The sequence below is a fragment of the Rhinatrema bivittatum genome, chromosome 4 (genome assembly GCF_901001135.1).
Source record: "Rhinatrema bivittatum chromosome 4, aRhiBiv1.1, whole genome shotgun sequence".
Classification (NCBI taxonomy): domain Eukaryota; kingdom Metazoa; phylum Chordata; class Amphibia; order Gymnophiona; family Rhinatrematidae; genus Rhinatrema; species Rhinatrema bivittatum.
In genome coordinates, this window is record NC_042618.1 from 272,130,274 (window position 1) to 272,139,584 (window position 9,311).

Genomic DNA, 9,311 nt, shown 5'->3' on the forward strand with positions numbered 1-9,311 from the left:
AAGATACCTTCTCAAAGATTCGCTCCTAGGTACATTGGACCATTTATGATCACCCAAAGCATTGGATCTGTTACATACCAGCTTCGGCTGCCTCCTATGCTGGGAATACATAATACGTTCCACTTATCTCTGTGCCTGTGGTCCTGTCCTGGCCTTCCCGAAAGGCTCCTGAACCACCTCCTTTGGTGGCTGAAACTGATACGACCTACAAGGTACATGAAGTCCTCGATGTCCTCCATAGGGACCGCCAGTGGGAATACCTCCTTTCTTGGAAGGGTTACGGACCCGAAGACAATTAATGGGAACCAGCTCAGAACATCCTGGATAAAGCCCTCCTTTTGAACTTTCATTGTGCCCATCCAGGCAAATCCCGACCTCTAAGGGGGGGACATAAAGGGGGGTTACTGTTACGTGTGCCATCCGCGGAAGACCCGTGGCATGGACCCCTTATCTTCCTTCTATGACTCCACCTTCTAGTTCCTCCTCAGTGGCAACAGTGGGCCACCAGCTCCGACCTCAGGCCTCCCCTGGTGCCTCCTGCCATGCTCCGGATCCTGGCATCCTTGGTCCTGCTGCCACTACTCAAGGGCCTCTCCCCATAGCCCGTGGAGAGACGCTGCCACTCATGCTGTGCCCCTCCCTAGGCAGGCGCGCGCACCACTAATGCTTAAGTGGGAACCTGGCCGCGGCCCCGGATGATAACATCAACACTGTTATAGTATATAAGTTCAGGCTCCGCTCCCTAGCGTTACCTTTGCAACAGGTCTCTTCGCTGGTCGAGTACTCGTTGCCTTCTGAAATTCATCTCGCGTCCTGTGTTCCTGTTCCAGTCTCCTTGCTTCTACCCTTGCTTCGTCTCTCGGATTGAATACATAGACTTTGACTTTGCTTTGCCTGACTTCGCCATTGACTCTCTCCAAGCCCGGACCTCTGCTTTGCCTGACTTCGCCATTGACTCTCTCCAAGCCCGGACCTCTGCATTGCCTGACTTCGCCAATGACTCTCTCCAAGCCCGGACCTCTGCATTGCTTGACTTCACCATTGCCTATCTCCAGACCTCTGCCTCTCCTGACTACGCTATTGCCTATCTCCAGACCCAGACTTCTGCTTCGCCTGACTACGTCATTGACTACCTCCGTGATCAGACCTCAGCCTTTTCCACTGCCTTTGGATTGCCGCCAGCCCTGACTCCATCCTGTTCTTTGACGCCTCTTTAGCTTACCCCTGGACGTGGTTTATTCAGGCTTCGGCCTGCTTTTGCTCGAGCGCCCCCTGTCTGCTTCTGTTCCATTGGTACTCAGGTTTCCAGGACATTACCTAAGACTATGCCAGCTCTCATCTGCTGTCTCTGGGCTGAACCAACTCTCATCCCGAGGCCCACCTAAGTCCTGCCGGCCCTGGCACCCAAAGGTTCACCCTGCAGGGAACGAGGGCTGTAGGTGAAGCTCCAGTGGCCTCTGTCTATCAGCCCACTCCCCGCCTGCCGACAGTGGGGACCCATATGTCCCTACCTCAGCCCAAGGGTCCTCCTCCGACGTAACATTCGTGACTGTCTAGAGCAGTTTCCCATAGCATACTGGTGTGCTTTCAGACCTGACCAGGTGGGTGTGCCACAGAAAGGATATCACTGCCTGATGCTCAGATTCAGGCCAGCAGCTGCACTCTGCTCTCAGCAGAGGAAGAAGCTGGTACAGGTGAAGCCTAAGACCTTGTCCCAGTCAAAGTGAGTCTGCTTACTGTTAGTGGGGGGCCCAGCTGGGCAATGCCAATCTCACCACAGCTCAAGGACTCACACTCTGACAGTTTGCTGAGCCCATGAGCTTGGCAGATTTCTTCCCCACTCAGGCCATTCCTGGTTTGGCTCTCCGAGTTCAACAAGACCAACTGAATCAGATAGCAGGAGTTCCCCAAAGGTTGGTTGTCGGGATGGATACAATACAGGCCAGTCATCCAGTACAAGTGCCTCCTTCGCCCCTTGTGCCAGCACCTGTCTGGGTACCCAGGCCTTTGTCTCATCTGGCAGCACTTCTCAGATATGACAGAGATCCCAAGGCTTGTAGGGTATTTCTTAATCAGTGCCTCATGCTCTTCAAGCCACCAGTTTCCTGTCCAACCGAACACAGGTCACTGTGATGAAGCTCACTGTTTACCTAGTAAGGAAAACCCAGACTGGATTACCCCAGAGAGAGCCAGAGGCAAATCCAGGCAGCAAAGGCCTTGAAGAGACAGGAGGGAAACTACATTCCCCAGGCTTTTAGAGCCTCTGACAGAGCAATGGGAAGAGAGAGAGAGGGCCAACTACCTCAGGACAATCACCTTTATCCTATCTCTCCTGACTGGTTTGGCCTTTGCCTGGGCATCTCCCCTATGGAAGCATAATGATCATCTCATCAGAAACCTGAAGGAATTCCTGAAGCAATGCTGTCTCATTTTTGACAAGCAAGGGCACTCCTCTTCCATAGCCTTAGAATTGCTTCACCTCAAGCAGGGAATCAAGACAGCCAGTGACTACGCTATCCATTTTTTAATATTGGCATCTGATGGCAGGGTCTGTTGGACCATATTAAGGATGAGCTTGCAGGCCATGAGGTACCGGCTGGCCTGGATGATCTCATTCCCCTTGTATCTGAATTGATGTCTGGTTCCAGGAGCAAGAAAGGGAAAGAGGTATACTATCATCATCAATTAAGACTGGCTTCCAGGTTCCAATGATCCCTAGTGGCCCCGGTTAAGGAGCCCGATCCTTTCTCAACCCCCTCAGGATCCCATGCTAACCAATGAGGAAAATTGAGATGTCACCGCCTCAGTCTGTCTTTACTTTGCGGCCAAGAGCACTATGCTATACAATGTCCTGAGAAGTCAGGAAGCTTCTAAGCCTAGGGCTCATTGGAAAGGTCACCCTAGGTCATAGTTCTTCCTTTCCCCAATTACTACTTCCTGTCTGCCTAGTATCTTCCTCAACAGAGGTCACCACAGAGGCCTTCCTTGATTCTGAACAGCAAGCAATTTTATTGCGGAATCACTCGTGCGGTGGAATAATATGCCTGTGTTTCCCCTGGTTCTACTTTTATGAGTTTCATGGTCTATGGAGAACCTCTCCCCTGTCACATAGCAACAATGACGGCGCCTCTGAACTGCAGGTTGGGGCATTGCATAACAAACAGGTGAAGCCTAAGACCTTGTCCCAGTCTGAGCAAGTCCGCCTACTGTCAGTGGGGAACCAGCTGGGTCATGAGCTGGGCAGTGCCAATATCACCTCAGCTCAAGGGTTCACACTCCGTGGCACAGTTGATATATTAATACATCTTGGTGAACCAAAATCCTGTCTTCCATTACTCTTGGGGGAATTCTCAGTATATTGGAGGAAGTTGCAAAAGTACATTCATGGGATGACAGAAACAATGATCCCTAAGGAATCCAGGACCTTTCAGTTTGATCAGTTCTAAACCTTTACCTTTAAGAATACATAACATTAAAAAATGGGGATGAAAGGTTCTATTATTGGCAAAAAATAATAAAAAAGCCATTCTGCAAAGGTGCATCCGAGTTTACACAAACTGAGAATAGCCACACATCACTAATGTGCAGGGGACTGCTGTGTATGAAAGGAGTTATCTGACAATCAAATGCAGTGTCTTTTTGAAAATGTGGGATTTTTATTTGCAATCATTGCCGCACAGAGCATGTAGCCTTTTTCTAAATATAATGCATCTTTAAAGCAGACTGAGGCAGAAGACTACAGATCAAGACCACAGATCAAGACTGACCTGTGATAGCATAGTAAGCAGATATAAATGGGCAGAAGGGGTAGACCAAATGATTCTTTTCTGTCAACATCTTCTATGTTCCTATGATATAAACTCCAAGGCCACATATATGAGGGGAATAAAATCATCATAATGAAACAAATGCAAAAGAAAAATGACCAAATATATTAACACTTCACCTAGCCTTATAAATCCAAAACGAACTCATACGGCAGGCTGCTCCAACTAAAGAAGCAGAGTTAGACACCAACAAAGTTTTTAATAAGTAGCTGAGTGACTACTGGATAATTTATCCTTATGAAAGTTTTCAAATGATTTGGCTCTAAAAAAAAAAAAAAAAATGGGTTTCTCTATATTTCACTATATATTTAAATGGAAATTTAGGATGGTCATGTGATACACTGAGAGGGAGCAGATGTGTTTGGCTGTCTCTCTGAGGACTCTCTCCTTAATCTGCAGCAAGAATCTCCTACTGGCCCTCCGACGCTTTTGCTAAAAGAGCAAATTGCTCCTTACCTGTGTTTGGAACTGTATTGAGGTGATCTGACAATAAGATGGTAACAAAATTGACAGAGTACGACATAAAGAAGGCCAAGGCAGGGGATCCTAAATGATAGACCCTTAGGGGTCAGACCTTGTGCCGGACAACGTAGGCCCTGCTACATCCGAGATGGTAATGGTTCTGCAGCAAATGCAGGAAACTAGTTTCAGTAAGAGATCTGGGCAGATGGAAGAAATAAATGGTAAAATAACGGATGTTCAACAGATTTTGACAAAGACAAACTAGAATCAGCCTGGAAGATTATATGCAAGCGCAGGAGGCAACTTTGGAGAATTGTCAATCCACCATCAAAATGCTACTTGATAAAGTCGATGGCCTGGAAAACAGGTCTAGGAGAAATAATCTGAGACTGGTGGGCATCCCAGAATCTGTTCCTGAAGGTGAACTGATATCCTTGCTTGCAACTTGGCTACTGCAAGACCTTGTTCTGAACTCTTCTTATGGCTCATTGAGGGTGGAGAGTGCTCATCATTTGGGCCGAATGAAGCAAAATGGAGGTCAAACTTGACTAGTTAAATGGAAATTTATAGAAATAATTTGCACTTATACACAGTACTATTTGTTGCAGTTCAAGAAATCCTTTCCAGCTGTGCTATGTAAATTTAGATAAATCAGGGAACCCTTTAATTTTTGGCCAAAATACAATTTCTGTTTTTGAAAAAAAAGACCATAGAATAAGTCTCTGTCCAAATATAAATTGAAAGATATTAACTTAGTCACTCTAGATTTCATCTCCTTGAGAAATTTCTAAAAATGCCTCCCTCTATCAGATTCAATAAATGCTTAGACACAGGAACATAATAGACCCTGGAAATTGGAGACAAAACATTGTGAGAAAATGTAAGAATATCTAGAAAATATTTTTCTCAATATATCGTAGGGTGAAATTTTCTTAACTTGGGGAAGTTAATATGGCATAGATTATGTATCCTCTAAAGTTGCACTTTAGAACAAAAGGCATGATTGTCTTTAATCAAGGCAGCATTCAATGCTTGCAATTCAGAAATTTTGTCCTGACAAGCAGTTAATTTGGAGCAATGTTCCTCAAAACATCTTGAGACTAAAGTAGTTTCAGCATCAGAAATACTTATTTAAAAATGTATAGCTCATTCTAGATCAGGTTCAAGGCAGTTAAAATAAACAGAAAAACATACAGAGAAACATGATAACAAACCCTTCTACATACCACTGCAACTTAGATAAGAATGTAAGATATGCCATGCTGAGTCAGACCATCCATCAAGCCTTCCATTTCTGTCTCTGACAGTGGCCAATCCATGTCACAAATACCTGGCAGATCCCAAAGGGTAGGTCTGATCGTTGATGTTCACTCCCAGGCTTAAGTGATGCCTTTGCCAAGTCTACCTGGTTAGTATTGGTTTTATGGAATTTCCCTCCGGGAACTTGTCCACACCACTTTTAAACCCAGCTATGCTAGATGCCTTGACCATATCTCCAGCAACAAATTCCATAGCTTGATTGTATGTTTGGAGAAAAGTACTTTTCACTCATTTGCTTTTAAATCTGCTACCTGTTAGTTTCATGGAGTGGCCCCTAGTCTTTATTCTATTTGAAAGGGTAAATAACTGTCCTCTACATAGTTGGGAAACCGCCCAATCAAGATATTCTCTATGTAAGCCATCATCTGCTAGAAGCAGTGGGGAAATTCTTTAGCTGGGCTTTAAAAATGTTTCAAGTCATGGGAGAGATGCTGATCCATCACCTTCAAGCAGCCCATCAACAGCCCATACTGGCAAAATTAAAAGCCACATGAGTGCCAATAGAGGCATTCATTGGACTTTGTATTGCTATTGAAGGCCTCAGATGAGTTAGCGTTATTTTTGCTCTTCCTTTTCACCATATAGTGAGGATAAGAAAATAGGCAAAAAAGGGAAAAGGACTGGTATCTTGGGAGCAAGCTCCATGGGATACTACTGAGCAGATGCCACCTTGGATGTCCCAGCAAATTATTATATGGTATTTTTAATACTTAGGGGCAGATTTTCAAAGGGATACGCGCGTACCCCCCCGAAAACCTGCCCCAAGTTCCCCCTGCGTGTGCTGAACCTATGTTGAATAGGCTTGGCGGCGCACGCAAGCCCCGGGACGTGCGTAAGTCCCGGGGCTTTCCTGGAGGGGGGCATCGGGGGCATGTCGGGGGGGCGTTTGTCACGGCGGCGTGTCATTCGGGGCGTGGCCATGGGCGTGATTCCGGCTTGGGGGCATTTTGGGGGCGTGGCCGAGGCCTCTGAAACTGCTCCCGGGCCGGGGAATTGCCCAGCCGGGGCAGGCGTAACCCTTCAAAGGTAGGGGGGGGTTAGATAGGGCTGGGGGGGGTGGGTTAGATAGGGGAAGGGAGGGGAAGGTGCGGGGGGGTGGAAGGAAAGTTCCCTCCGAGGCCGCTCCGATTTCGGAGCGGCCTCGGAGGGAACGGAGGCAGGCTGCGCGGCTCGGTGTGCGCAGGCTGCCAATTTTGCACAGCCTTGTGCGTGCCTACCTCGGATTTTAAAGGATACGCGCGGCTACACGCGTATCTATTAAAATCCGGCATACTCTTGTACGCGCAGGCATACTTTATTAAAATCTACCCCTTAATATTTTAGCTTCAGCACAGTTTAAAATTTACAGATCTGATCTTTGTTGCAGTCTTATGTGACGTCTTTTGCAAAATTGTGCATATCTGTTGGAAATGCATAAGGAGTAATATGGAGGAAGAGGAGGCACGCAGAAGACAAGATACTCAAAGAAAATGTAGTTTTTAAATCTCTGGACATCACAGGAAGGAATGGGGAGTTTACCCCCTTCAGAGTCTATGTACTAAAATAAAAACTATTTGTCTCCCTCCCATCTACTCATTATTTACCAGGATAGTGATTCTGTGGTATTAGGAGGATATCTGTGCATTTAAAACATACAAGTCTGTCATATGAAGAAAAAGATTTGTGTGCATTGATTTATAGGGCTACACACTGGCTGATGTTATCCTGAAGAGGCTGAGCTCAGTTCTGGTTATTTTAACACCCACTGGGCCTAAAGATTTGTTTTTCCATTTTGTGTCTAGAGAAATATATTAATTACGGTACATAGGCCTCATTCTGCTGCATTTTAAAACATTAATAGTAAAATAAGACCATGTCAAAAAAGCCTGTGGACTTCCTTTTTCTGGCTAGGCTCAAACTTTTCAGAATGACTTTAGTAAACTCAAGAACTCAAATGCTTTGTTCCTAATTAACAAAATGCTCCAAAGTGAGACAGTGTCACTGTATTACATATTGATCTCTGACTGCAGGCATCACACAGGCCACTGCTTGTGTAGATAACCTGCTCCACGAAACTCATTGGTGAGTTTCTCCAAAAATGTTTTCAATTTGTTGCCTTTATTTGCATACTTTGTTTTATTAATTGATCATGTTTGATATATAAGCCATGAGCCTCATTGAACAATATTCTTATTGTATTTCCAGAATATAAATGTTATGTAATAAATACATACAAAGTGCCTGGTTACTAAAGGGGTTCCCCATTGTGTGTCTATGGGAAAACAGCTCAGTACATCAGGCCCAAAAATCTGCTGTATGCACAGAAAAGTGTAAAATGCAAGTCAAAAGCTTTTCAGTCATAGGAAATGCTGTAGTATGCATTACAAAACACACAAGACAATGCTAACTCTTAGAATCACTTACCTTAAAACAGATTGCTTTCAGCACTTTAAAAAAATGTGTATTTCCTGACAGGAAGATGGAGATAAAATACTTCTCCAAATAATTACAGGGCTCTCAAGAAGACGAGATTTGTCCAGTCTTAGATCAGATGCTACAAAACTTCTTCGTGTTCTCCTCTCTCACAGCATTAATGTCCTCACAACCATGAAAGTTAAAGCAGTAAAACAAAGAACCTGCATACGTTAGCTTGTGCTGTCAGTTATAAAGTGCTCTTCACTTCCTCATTCTGCACAAGGGTTTCCGCAGAAGTATAAGCTCTTTGTTGCAGAGAAGTGGTTATAATGACGCTAGACTCTGTGGCTTTGCCTGATGTTGCTTACTTCCCTGCAAAAATTCTTCATAAAGAATGTGTTATAAGTTCTCTATAAACCCAACTCCAAGAAGAGGCGGCGTGGCAGTCGGACACCTAAGATATCAGCTGCTTAATGAAAAAAATATTTTGGTCATAACTGTTACAAAACGTCTATCAGAGCAATAGTATACACTGCCATTGTTTATATGAGAAAGAATTACAGATCTGAAAGGACAATACACTAACATTTCTGCTCTATCCTTACAAAAAGTTAATCTTGCCCCCATCATTTCCCTCCAAAATGTCCAAATATGTTTCACAGGAGAAGTCATGCTTTTTTTCAGATAATCTATTTCTTTGTATAGGCAATTATTAAATAAAACTTCATCATCAAATCCCTGACTCCTGCAAAAAGAAACTGTTTAAAAATGACAATATTACTATTTATATTATTATGCAAATCTACATGGAACAAATTGCATTACTGGTTTTGTGACCTTTTCTTTTATCAGGATGCAGTAGTTTACCTTTAAATTTTGGTAAGGGGATTCATGAGGCCTATAATCCTTTTTAGGTGGCCATTTGTATTAGTAAGTGCACATTGTTAACATTACTATATATATATAATATTCTTACAAAAAAACCCTCCACAGTAAAAATAAAATATTTTGAAATGTTGATAATCAACATTACATATTCTGGTCCAGTCATGGGTTTCTAAAACTCATGTCCAGAGAATTCTGAGCCACATAGTTCCAATTTTCTGTGGAAAAGCAAGACTATAAGCCCTCATGAGCTTATTAAATTGGCAACATATCTTTGCCAGGGGTCAGAAATCAAGGTTATGTTCATTATCATGAATCCTCTGCTGTAGAAGCAGACTCCAGCAAGTCAAGTCTGTGCAGAAGTCCCAGCCCTGCTGGTAAAGCAGACAATATGAGAGCACTTAACTTTCATTCTCTATAAAT

At 44.0% G+C, this 9,311-nt stretch overlaps 1 protein-coding gene across 1 annotated transcript in view; it reads right to left on the reverse strand.

Moving 5' to 3' along the window:
• PARVG (parvin gamma) overlaps positions 1–8,231 on the reverse strand; it is a 140,904-nt gene extending 132,673 nt beyond the window's left edge. The window contains exon 1 of the mRNA XM_029600118.1: positions 8,013–8,231. The gene's annotated coding sequence lies outside the window, so the exon portion shown is untranslated. The remainder of the gene's footprint in view (positions 1–8,012) is intronic.
• Positions 8,232–9,311: the final 1,080 nt, after the last annotated feature.